The sequence below is a fragment of the Pipistrellus kuhlii genome, unplaced genomic scaffold (assembly GCF_014108245.1).
Source record: "Pipistrellus kuhlii isolate mPipKuh1 unplaced genomic scaffold, mPipKuh1.p scaffold_m20_p_2, whole genome shotgun sequence".
Taxonomy (NCBI): domain Eukaryota; kingdom Metazoa; phylum Chordata; class Mammalia; order Chiroptera; family Vespertilionidae; genus Pipistrellus; species Pipistrellus kuhlii.
The window spans coordinates 45,733,579-45,745,775 of NW_023425515.1; the positions used below are offsets into that span (position 1 = coordinate 45,733,579).

The 12,197-nt window shown below is 47.6% G+C and overlaps 1 pseudogene; it reads right to left on the reverse strand.

The window, feature by feature from the left end:
- Positions 1–2,095: 2,095 nt before the first annotated feature.
- On the reverse strand, positions 2,096–3,123 carry LOC118723410 (annotated as a pseudogene).
- Positions 3,124–12,197: the final 9,074 nt, after the last annotated feature.

Here is a 12,197-nt window from a genome sequence, read left to right on the forward strand (position 1 = left end):
ACGCCAGCAGCCCAAAGGGACAAGGAGGAGGCGTTAGCTGACCAGGTGTGCTTCTGGGTGTCCAGAGCTTCCCAGTTCAGAAGTGACTGCTGTGTCCCCAGGTTCCCCACTTTCCCTGCGTTTACCTTAATAAGGGGCACTTCTTAGCCTTCAAAATATAACCCTGCAAATTTAGAGTCAAAAAGTAGGTTAGTGGCTGCCTAGGGATGGGGTGGGGGTGGGAATTAACTGTAAATGGTACCTGAGATCTTTCAAGAGGATGAAAATGCTCTAAAACTGACTCATGATGATGGTTGTGCCACTCTGTAATGTTACTGAAAATTATTGAATTATACACTGGCAGTGGCTGAATTTTATGATAGGTAAAATACACCGCAATAAATCTGGTAAAAAGATAAAAACGAAATAAATAAGCAAAACACCTACGAGTGACGTAGCTTCTGTCCTGAAAATTCCCCCCGCTGCATCGCCACACAGAGCTGACCGCCCTTCCTCAGAGCTCCTAGGCCTTCCTCGGGTTCACTCTCACTTTACATCTTGAACTTGTACCATTTGTGGCCGTGCCGGCATCTCCATCTGGACCAACGAAGATATGAAAACACACATATAAACTTCAAGCTGCACCACTTGGCTCATCATCATGTTTATGAAACGGAAACCAGCCCTGGGCTCCAGGTGTCCAGCTGCTCACATAATTCCACCCCCCACCCCCACCCCACCCCGTCAGTGCCCTGCCCCTCGGCTCTGATCACAGTGCCCAGGCCCCTTCTGGGCCGAGGCTCACCTTCTCCTCCCATGACCGCAGCCACACACCCTGAGCCCACCTTCCTGGGAGCAATCCCTGCCCAATGGTGTAGGACAGGGGGAGCGTCTTTCCCTGGCAAAGCACCGCACAGCCCCATGAGGCACCAAGCTTAATTCAAGAGATCCAGGACAATAGATGCTTAACAAGTACAGAGATTCACTCATTCAGGTGCATATTCTTTCTTTCTTCCTTCCTTCCTTCCTTCCTTCCTTCCTTCCTTCCTTCCTTCCTTCCTTCTTTTTTTCTTTCTTTCTTTCTTTCTTTCTTTCTTTCTTTCTTTCTTTCTTTCTTTCTTTCTTTCGACTTCAATGACATTTTACTTAAGAAAAGTTCCATTGTAGAGAAATAATTCTGCAGATATAAAATGTAAACAGTTACATCACTTGTCAGGAGCAGCACCATGTTTACACCACTCAACATCCACATTGTGTGTTTGGCTGAAAATCAGATATATAAAATGAAAGACTCAGACTGAATAATCACCACTTATGCCTGCTCTGCTCGGTGTGGAGAAACAGTCCTTGGGAAATGATAGCTTATGTACGACTGTGTGCTTCTATTTTCAGATGAGCGGTCTATTATTGCTCATGGGACACGTCACTTACAGAAATCTAAAGAGGCATTGGAACCCCCCAACAGCTATGGTTGTGCTACAGCTTGAGGCAAATGGCCAGAAGCACCTGGGCTGGTGCTCAACTGACTGCCACTCCAGCAGGAAACCAGAAGGTGCAAGGCCAGTCCGCGCTGCAGGAGAGGAAGGACCAGGCTCCAGACCATCCCTGGGGCCCGTGCGGGAGGAGCTTAGCTCAGTGTGTACAAGAATGGGCTCACAGCCAGGAGAAGCAAATCATCTGCTTATTTGCATTGAGTGTATTACTCATGAAGCGTCCTCTTGACTTTATGTGATGGCGAGTATGCCACAGATTTCCAGGAAAAGCCATATTCTCTTCACTTTACTTTTGTTGGGTGAGGCCAGAGGAGTTAGAGGGTGGCTGTGGATGCCCAGCATCTTCAAAGACATGATCTGAGTTATTCTGCCATCTAGATGGTGGGACTTTTGCCAAAAGTCATGTAGTATTACTACCAATAGCGGTAACTAAATTAGGATTGGCAAGTAGCAATGTTGGAGGTGTTGTTTCTTTTTAATATGTTCATCATTTACAGTAGTTATTCCTGAATATAACTGGCCACAGGTTTATTTATTATTTTATTTATTTATTTATTTATTTGTTTGTTTGTTTGTTTGTTTATTTATTTATTTATTGCATATTTGCTTTACCTTATCCATCATTTTGGATAACAAATCCCTCACCTGACTGGTTTTATGTTTGTTGTGTTCTGAGTCAGCAGGGAAAAGCACATCGGGGAAGAGTTTCTCAAAGCTACTTCCAGCATATTTAGTTCTGTTGGTTGTAGTTTCTTTGCGAATTCAGGGCATGGTGTTCCAAGCTGTCCAATCATTTTATTCCACTGATCAATATGATGTGTACCTGGAAACAAAACACCACCTTTGATCATTTCTCCCATGATGCACACAACTGACCAAATGTCAATTTATTTATCTATTTTTTTTTAATTTTTTTTTTTAGCTCGTCCCTAGGATGATGTCAGGTGCTCTGCAGTAGTGAGACACTATGTAAGGTGTCATCATGAAACTAGTTTCTGCAGTCCTGGCCAGTCCAAGGTCAGGAATCTTTGAAGTACAGTCTGATTTTATTGCTATATTACTGGGCTTTAAGTCCTGATGACTAATTCCAGCGGAGCGAAGGTGCCTGATTCCACACAGCATCTGATAGGTCAAGTCTTTCATGATTTGGTTCCATCTGAATCACTTGGCAAAGATTTGCATCCATGAACTCCCTGACTATATAAACATCTTGAAATTCTTCTAGAGGTTTCTGTGGTGTGAAAACATTCAAAAGGCCAATTATATTTTTGTGATTAACACATTTCCTAAGAATCAGTTCTCTGTGGACCCAAATAGCATGGGTTTGATTCTGAAATGGCCAGCTTAGCTTCTTGATGGCAACATTTCTTTCAAGAATGGCAACACAAGCTGCACGTATTCCTTGAACTCCTGAGCCTGCAGGTTTTAAATTCTTATATCATTTCAGGACTGTGAATGTAGGCTCTCCAATCTCTACACTACAAAAATTGCTGCCACACTTACTTCTGCTCATGATAGCAAGCAATTAATTTAATGGCTTCATCAAAAAATTCATTGAGAAGTGGACAGCACAGCGAATGGTGACAGGGGAGCCCACCGGAAGGACCAGCACTGTCTGGGCGGTTGCTACAGCCGTTACCCAGAACTTCCCATGGCTTGTGTCTTCTGGCCTCGGCCGCTCCACTGAGTTTCATGTTCATCTAACTAAAAAATATGTATCCCACCAGTGATATGCCAAATACTAGGCTCAGCACAATGGTGAGAACCATCACTTTACTGCCCTCAAGGAGCACACAGTTCTTTGGAAGAGAGACATTACATGAACAATTACACAAATTCATATAAAAACTACAACTATTGCACAAGTGCTAAGAATGAGAGGTTGATGGTCTGATGAGACCTGGTCAGGAGTCAGGGCAGGCTTCCTGAGGATGTGCTAACTCAGCTGGGAGCTGGAGGCAACCAAGGTGTGCTTTCCAGGACGACCCAGAACCCCAAATTCCCAAAGCCCACTGGTCTTCACGCACAGCTCCATGTCCACAGGAATGGCTGAGAGAATGAGACTGCCTGGAGTTGGGGCCCCAGACACAGGCCAGGCCCACTCCCCTTTCTTGGCTGAACACCAACACCCTGGCTTCCTCACCTGAGTGGCCCGGGGGTCTTAAGTCTGCTTCATCTCAGAGACTGCATGTCACCAGCCACTGCTCAAAATCAGAGAAGTCCAGAAAGATTCCATTGCTCAGAGACTGAAGGCCCCAGAGGCAAGGAGCCCCAGAAAACTCCAAGGGAAGATGGGCTGTTAGCTAGCTTTTTAGGCAGATGCAGTCTAATTTGTTGTATTATAAAAGCGATGTGCAAAAGGAGGGAGGAATCATTTCTTTCCCAATCACTGACCCTCCCCACCACCTGTCAAGCTAGAGATCTCTTCCCTGTGAATTTATGCTAATGCAGCTGTTTGTAACTTATGAATGAGGTAGAAAGGCTGATTTACTGCTGCCTGGGGGTCAACAGAGGAGAGAAAGCTGTCTCTCCCTCAATCTCTCAAGGATCATTATAAAGTCCCCTTTTCTCCCCGCTTCCCCTGCGTAGTGAAATGGAGTGTTCACTGCTTTGATTTCTAATTGGCGCAGACAGCTCACTCCGGGGTCTGGAGTTCACATCAGCATGATCTTATTTAAAACAAGTTCTTTTTCAAATGTCCACATCCTGTCCTGCTATGATGCAGAAGATCCCACCTTCCCTTGGCTTTAAGAGAGGGTGTTGGGGGCACGTTAACCTAATGGGTAAGGCCGAGAGAATCCCTGTGGGGAACCCAGAGCAGCAAGATGGATTAATTATCCCGGGGATGGTTTGGTGAGACTGCGTGTGTGGCAGGATGGTAAGAAGCTAGAAAAATTCCTGGGCAAGTGGAATGGGAAACTGAGAGAAGAAAATTAAACAGGGCCACGCAGTTTGGGCAGCTTTCAGCCAACTTGTGAGTTGCAAGACCTTATCTTCCCCAACCAAGGACACTTGAGAGCAAATGGTTTATACATCTCCTCCCTAACCAGAGAATAATAAGGAACAAAGACCCAATTAATGCCATTTGTGCCAGCTAAACAGATGAAGTCTGGGGGACAAATTAAAAAACAAAAACAAAACAAAACAAAACAAAAAAAACAGAAGCATTTGGATGATTTCACTTTAAGGGGAAATGTTAGGCAGGACAGATTGCTGCTATGGCAGGAGGAGGGGAAGGGGAAAAAGGAGTATATATCTCAATCACTGACAAAGAAGTCAGCAGTCTTGGGACTTGCCAACATAAAATTGCCAGATGTCCTCATAAATTCTGGGGAAAGCTACAATAATGTAAAAGGAGGGACCTTGAAATCTAGTCTATCCAACAGAAGAACCTTGAAATCTAGATGGGGGGAAGTAGAAAACTCTTGAACCCCCACCAGGCAGGGCACGCAGACTAGCTGAGTTGCCTGCTTGTGCTTTCTGCCAAGTGTATTCTTAAAGATTTGCTTGTTTTGCTTCAACACTGCTTTCTGCCACTCATCTGAATTATTTCTCAAGAGTGTGACAAGACTGAGGAGGAGAGAGGCCCTTTCTACTCAGACGACTCTCCGATAACACATGGAAAGGGTTGGGAAAATCCTCTTCTGAATTTTGGTGGCTCAGTAACATACAGAAAGAGGAGTGGTTAAGACAAGATGCCTGGGTGGAGGTCCAGCTCCCAACCACACCCCAGTTTACTGAGGCACGCTGACACATCACTCCTCTCAAAGTCTTAGCTGCATTCTCTATCATTTAAAAGCAGGTCTAGATTTTCCTCAATTTTTTCCCAGTTTAATATCCATGACTCTAAATCAATTTCACTTTTTATCCCCCTCTTTATAGTCATATGATTATTGACGGTTTACAAAAGTAATTATGGCACATATTTTTAAACTTCAGTGAGGAAATTGTAAGGAAAAGAAGAGTAAAGTTGAGCCTTACCTGCTTTGTTAGAGGTGAGCCAAAAGTTGCCTCTGCACTTCCTGGAAGCCAATGCAGTGAGTGAAATACAATCAAGTACAAGAGTAAAAGCATAGATTTAGTGAGGATAAACCAGTTTTTTAGAAAAAGGTGAACTCCTCCTGTTTCTAAGTTCTGAGTGAAATTTCTCACTTAGGTCTTCAAAAAGAGGGAGCTCTGTCATGTTATAAGTAAATCCTCAACAGTATCTTTCCAGAAAACACATTAATCTTATTATAAGGTCCCTTACTGCCAACCAGTGAATAATACATAATACAATTTGACCCAAATAAAAAACTGCACTCCACATCTAAATTTCTCTGGTGGCCTTCGTCAGCTAAGAGGACAATAGCAGAGTAGCTAGGATTTCTCAACTGAAGGCCAATGACTCCTGGGGTCCCCAGACAAGTTCTTGAGTTTGACAACACCGATCTGAGGAAGTACTTCTCAATCATTTTCATGTAAATTCCTATAGAGGCAGAGGAAAAGAGATGTATACATCACAGGAGTCACCTGGCCCAAGGGCCATCTATTTGCTGTGCCAATCTAGTATTAACATAATGAGATAGTGTCCCTTGGGCATACCACTGCTCCACCTGTCCCCTCCTCCCTCTGCACCACTATGCTGGCTCTGTCCCAGTTATTAAAGACAATGGAAAGCCCAAGCTGACTCAGCATTGGTCTGGTTGAAACTGCCTTTCTTGGCTCCCAATTGCCCTACAGATTAAGGCTCAAAACTGTCCACATGCCATTCAAGGTTCTATGTGATCTGCCCAACTTTCTCCTCTGGCCTCAATTTCTCCCCCTCCCCACTCCAATTAAGTCCCCAACGCTCCTGTCAACCCACTGATTTGCCTTTGTGCAGACATTTCATACCTCTGTGTGTGTTCTCTTTGTCTCTCTCCCCTCCCAACTAAAATTCTCTTTTGACATTGCTCCCATCTTCCAAGACTTCAAATGCCATCAAAGCCAAACTTCCCTACTTTCCCAGGAGACATAAAACCTTCCTCTCTCGCATAGCAGCACTTGGACAATGCCACATTCACTTACACAGCTCTTGTTACTTAGCCCTGTCAATGTCGGTCTCTGGCTGAGACTCGGGAATGACGCATAGAGAAGCCCTCGGATCACAAGAAGAACCTGAGTTCCTGGAGTTGAGGTCTGTCTGCCCAGTTTGACTGGGGGTTTCTTTAGGGCAAAAGTCTCAAGTCTCAGCTCTCTGGGCTCTCAGCCCTCCCACACACTCCCAGCTGAAGTTTAACAAGTGTCTGCATAATTATTTGCAGGAGACAGGGGCATAGTGGGGCTGCATCAGGGGAGGGGTTGCCTCAAGAGACACCTCACTCTGATTGGTGGGGGAAGAGCCACACGCAGTAGGCCTGTGAGCTGGATGAGCTGGGGAGGGGCAGGGCTGCCCGGGCCAGCAAGCAGCCATTGGCTTGGAGGGAAGGTGGTGAGCACCTGACATGCTTTGCGCTTATTGGCATTTCTTGCTGCATCTATTTACTTAACCAAAGCACTCAGGTCACAATGGCCATCAAAGCTTATTAATATACTTGACATTTTGCATTCATGCAACTGAAGCTTCAGCCTTCCATCCACTGGCTGTGCCATGTAGTAATTAAAACGGCGGATGAGGTGAGCCCAGTTAATCCTCTGGGCAAGGTGGGGCTTATTTTTCAAAGGTTTACAGTTTCAGCTTCCAGGGTGTGCTGGTTTGCTTTGCAGAGTTTCTACGGGGCACTTGTGCACCCACTGTGCCCCACGCCTTCTTCTGAGTTTGCGAGCATTCCCGAGTACTGAGGTATTTGTGCAAGTGTGTGTGATGGTGTAACATGTGACACGCCTATTTACGAATGCTTGTATGAGCCCTTGTGCTTGTTCTGTGGGTGTCCACGCACGCCTGTGTCTGTACAACCACCAAGTCCCAGGGTCCAATATCACACACTCAGCAAATGCGCTTGGCAGGTGAACAGATTCCATTTGTCTGTGTGGTACTTGAAGCACCAGGGTGGCTGCCCGCTCCCATGGATCGCTTCCATGTTTATGCTGAAGTGCTTGTCATGGCCATTAACAGGGCTCTCTAAATTCCCCCACGAGAACCCAACCCAGCGGGCTGGGATCACGTTATTGGATGTTGTCAGCATCCCACAGAGGGGCTCAGTTAACTCCTCCCAGACAAGTTATTTCGTTATTTACCTCATTCTGAATGGCAACTCCAGCCATGGAAGGCAGGACCCCTGTGGCCCAGCTCCATGGGGGAGTTAACATGAAATAGGATGAAATGGAGGCCCTGGAAACAGTGAGAGGATGCAGGGCCCCCAAGGACCCCAGGCCTGGTGATCGTGAGCTCTGGGTCTGGGGACTGCACCCTGACCTTCCCTGTGATTTTGGAAAGTTACCTCCTCTCTCAGGGCTTGTTTTCTCATTTTCAAAATGAAGGGGTTCAATGTGTCATTTCTTTCTTTTCTTTTCTTTTTTTGTTTTGTTTTTGTTTTTTGTTTTTGTTGTTGTTGTTAATCATCACTTGGGGATATTTTTCCATTGACTTTTAGAAAGACTGGACGAGAAAGGGAAAGACAGAGAGAAACACTGATGTGAGAGAAACACATGGATTGATTGCCTCCTGCATGACTCCAATCAGGGCCCGAACCAGGAAGGAATCTGCCCTTGATAGGAATTGAACCTAGGACACCATGGTCTGCAGGCAGATACCCTAGCCGCTGAGCAACTCTGGCTAGGGCTGAATGTGTCATTTCTAAGGTCCTTTGTACTAGTATCTACCAAGCTCAAGGACTATCCTGCTGTTTTTGGTGGAAATCATACACTCCTAAAATTGTCAGAACAAAAAGGGACCTTAGCCCAACCTCTACACTTCCTCGAAGCCGACAACTTATTCAGAGCAAGCCAAGGCAGAATAAACAGAATATCTTGTCTGGGGTAGGTTTGAACCATCCTGGTCCCATGATGCTGTTTTGAATGCATTTCATTTCTGACAGGTGACAAAACTCATATACCCTCATCTTTGGTCAGGACTTGTCTTATACCTCAGCTCCTTCCCAGACGCCATTCCTCCCCTCCCCATCACACTCCCAGCATCAGGCACGCGGTCCTATCAGAGTATCTGAAATCCTTGTAGGTCTTGCTACAGAAAGGGTGGTTCTCAGCAGCACGGGCACTGCCCGGGATCCTATTGGAACGGCAGAATGGCAGCCCCACCCAGACCTTGTGCCCAGATCCCCAGGTGATTTGTTGGCACCTTGTGCTCAGGAGCCACTATTCTAGGGACAGTTGGTCTCTTCTATGTCTGTTCCAGTCACTGATTTGTCTCCCCAACTAAACAGTGAATTCTTTAAGGGTAGAGTTTGGAATAGTCCCTGGTGCAAAACTGGTGCTCATCGGGTATTAAATAAATAATTACTGAAGGCAATGAACTTGGCACCACATCTGAAAAAGAAGACTCGTTATTGATGGACAGAAGAAAGTGGGGAATCTGGAAAATAGACCCCAGCCCCATCCAGAGGCAGGGAGTTAAGGACTAGCCTGGTTAGAAGAAAGAGGTCTGACATGAAAAAGCATGAGAGGGGAGAAAGGAAAAGGTGAAGGGAAGGGAGGATGTCAAGTTGTTGAAAGACAGCTAGATCAGGATATTTGGGACATCCACCTCTCCTAATCCCGTTTCCTCTTGTTCAGTTAACCGTGGACAGAGATGAGCATGCAGGTTGGAAATACGGCTCTGGAGCCAGAGAGACTGGGTGTAAATCCCAGCTCTACACAGGCCATGTGATCTTGGGCAAGTCACTGAACTTCCTGCATCTCCAAAATGGGGCCCCAGAAGTACCTTCCTCGAAGAGTCCCCTGAGGATTTAATGCGATAATACAACACGTTGGCACAGCGCATGGCACGAGAAAGGGCTCCATGGATGTGGAATGACTGTAAGCGAAAGAATAAACGCATCGCCAGCTCGCCCGAGTCTGTCCAACCCGAGAACGTGACACCCTCCCATCTTCCGTACATCAGCCAGGGTTCCTCGCTGCCTCCTTGTAGCCTCGCTGTGTCAGGATCCTGCAGAAGGGCCGCCCACCTCCAGGCACGCCGTTGGTACGCAGTGCGGTCTGTGTGAGTGGCACCCCCTCCCGCCCCTGGAATCGGGCAGTGCACAACCCGAGCAGATGCACGCCGTGTTCCTCTCCCCTCAGCAATCCTCGCGGTGTTCCTCGTGAATAATGGAAGAGCCTCGGGAACAGCTGTGCAGGCACCGGGTACAGGCAGTTCAAAGTGGCCACAGATCTGCTGCTCTTTTGAAACAGTCCCTGCTCTTTTCAGTGATATTCTGGGAAAGAGAATATTGATCTCCAGCCCAGCTGTTTAGGAGAGGGAGGAGCTGGGGGAGAGCACACGGCGGGAGAGGTTCTAAAATACGCACTCAGCTGGCTCCTTTCCGGGCAGAGTCTGTGAGCACAGGCAGGTCTGCCCTCAGCCGGCACAGGGGACACATTCTCTGAGCCACTTGGCGCCCAGGGTGTGGGGTGGGTGCTGAGCAGTCAGCCCAGCACTGAAGGCAGCCGCTGCGCATCCTGTCAGCACCGGCCACTGGTGAGGAGCCATTCGCCCCAAATAACCTGGCTGGGCATTGCCAGAGCCTTCTCCACGAAAATGTCTCTCCCCACCGCTCTCCCTGGCTAATGAGGCACTTCCCACTTTTGGATTTGTATGCCAATGGAGACATGGTGGCCCATTTATTCTTAATAGCCTTTCTGAAAAAATACCAGAAATTACATAATGACTTTCAGAAAAATCACATTTACACAAGTGAAAGGAGGAATGATTTTTATTACATTTCTCTAATGAATATGTAATTATTGGCTGAAAAAAGACCTTCCTGATTTACAAAATGTCCATGCTTTGTCCTTGTGAGAAGAGATGAGATTTGGATTCATTTGTGCGGGTAGCCTGGGATGGTTGGCATAAGCCTCCATCCTTAGCCCTCCTAAATGATACCCCTCCATCCTGACTCAGCTGGCAGTTCAGCTCTGTCCCCAGGTGCCCTGGGAAGTGCCCATGGGGAGGGGGCGATGGAGAAGGGTCCCTGTGTAGGGAGCACCTCTGGACCGCTACACACAACACCCACCCCATCTTGGGGAGAAGCTGGCCATTCTTCCAGGCCCACAGCCAAGGCCCCCTCCTCCATGGAGCCTTCCTGGTGGCCCAAACTGCGCTCTGATCCATTTGTCAAAGGGAGGAGAGGGATTCCAATGTGACAGAAACTGCTGTTTGCTGCTTCCTCCTGAGCACACACTAAAGTGCCTTTTCTGGCTCCCCTTGGAGTCAGGTGTGGCCCAGGGACTGAGCTCTGGCCAGTGGAGTATGTGAGCACAACTTCCAAGCCTGGCACACAAATGCCCCACCCACTCCAGATGGAGAGGCCTCTGAGAAGTGAGGAGGGCCCCGCATGAAGCAAGGACACTGGGCCTTCAAATTATTCTGCAGAGCCAAGGGCCCCACCTGGGTTAGGCTGTGTCATAATAATAAATTTTTATTGTGTTAGAGCCACTGAAATGTTGGGGTCACTTGTTACAGCACTGAGACTCCCTGACTATTACATCCAGAGAGATGAGCCCCTGGTAAGCCCAGGGATCCCAGGAAGTTGCCCTCTGAGGTTTAGCCATTGGTGAAACCAGCAAGTTGCCCCAACCCCCTCTTCCTAATTTCTCATTTGCAACATCTCTTTCTCCATTTTCTCCCAGATTGCCGAACTATCAGCCCACATAGGAGAGGGGCTCATGTCTGCACAGGTCAACCTTTAGGTTCACATCCCGTGGTCTGATCTAGGGCCCCAACCACCCAAGCAGCCTCTTCCCACTTTGCTGCACTCTGTCTTAGAGGCCAGTGCATGCCTCCAGCTTCATGAAACCTTTATGACTAAGGACGAAGAAAAGAAGCAAAAACACACAAAGGATGGTTTGGGCAGCTTTAACTAGTTCTGTCTACATTCAACCACCAGCCACCTCAAACCACTTGTGAAAGGACCATAGCATCTTTGAGCCCCTTGTAAAAATCTGAAGAAGAAGAAGAAGAAAGAGGAGGAGGAGGAGGAGGGGGAGGAGGAGGAGGAGGAGAGGGAAGAACAGGAGGAGAAGAAGGAGAGGAGGAGGAGAGGAGGAGGAGGAGGAGGAAGAACAGGAGGAGAAGAAGGAGAGGAGGAGGAGGGGAGGGGGAGGAAGAGGAGGGGAGGAAGAGGAGGGGGAGGAGGAGGAGAGGAGGAGGAGGAGGGAAGGAGGAGGAAGAGGAGATGAGGAGGAGGAGGAAGAAGAGAGGAGGAGGAGGAGGAGGAGGAGGAGGAGGAGGAGGAGAGGAGGAGGAGGAGAGGAGGAGGAGGAGGAGGAGAGGAGGAGGAGGAGGAGGAGGAGGAGGAGGAGGAGGAGGAGGAGGGGGAGGAAAAGGAGTGAACCTCACCCACCATTGGCCTCTGGTCTCACATTTTGGTTGGATTGCTAAAACTTCATTTGAAAAATCTTCAGTTCCATGGACTTTCCATAGCACTTGCCATAAATGGTGAATTGGTTCTAAAAAGCTGGTTCCAAAACTTAGACAGAAAAACAGAGGAACCAAAGAAGCCAAAGCAAGTGGGCAGGGAAAGCACAGTTGGAGGATGTACCCTCCCATCTTCCGTACCTTCTGTGACAGGTGGGCCCTGTGAACTGGGGAAAGGAGAGCCTCGGATC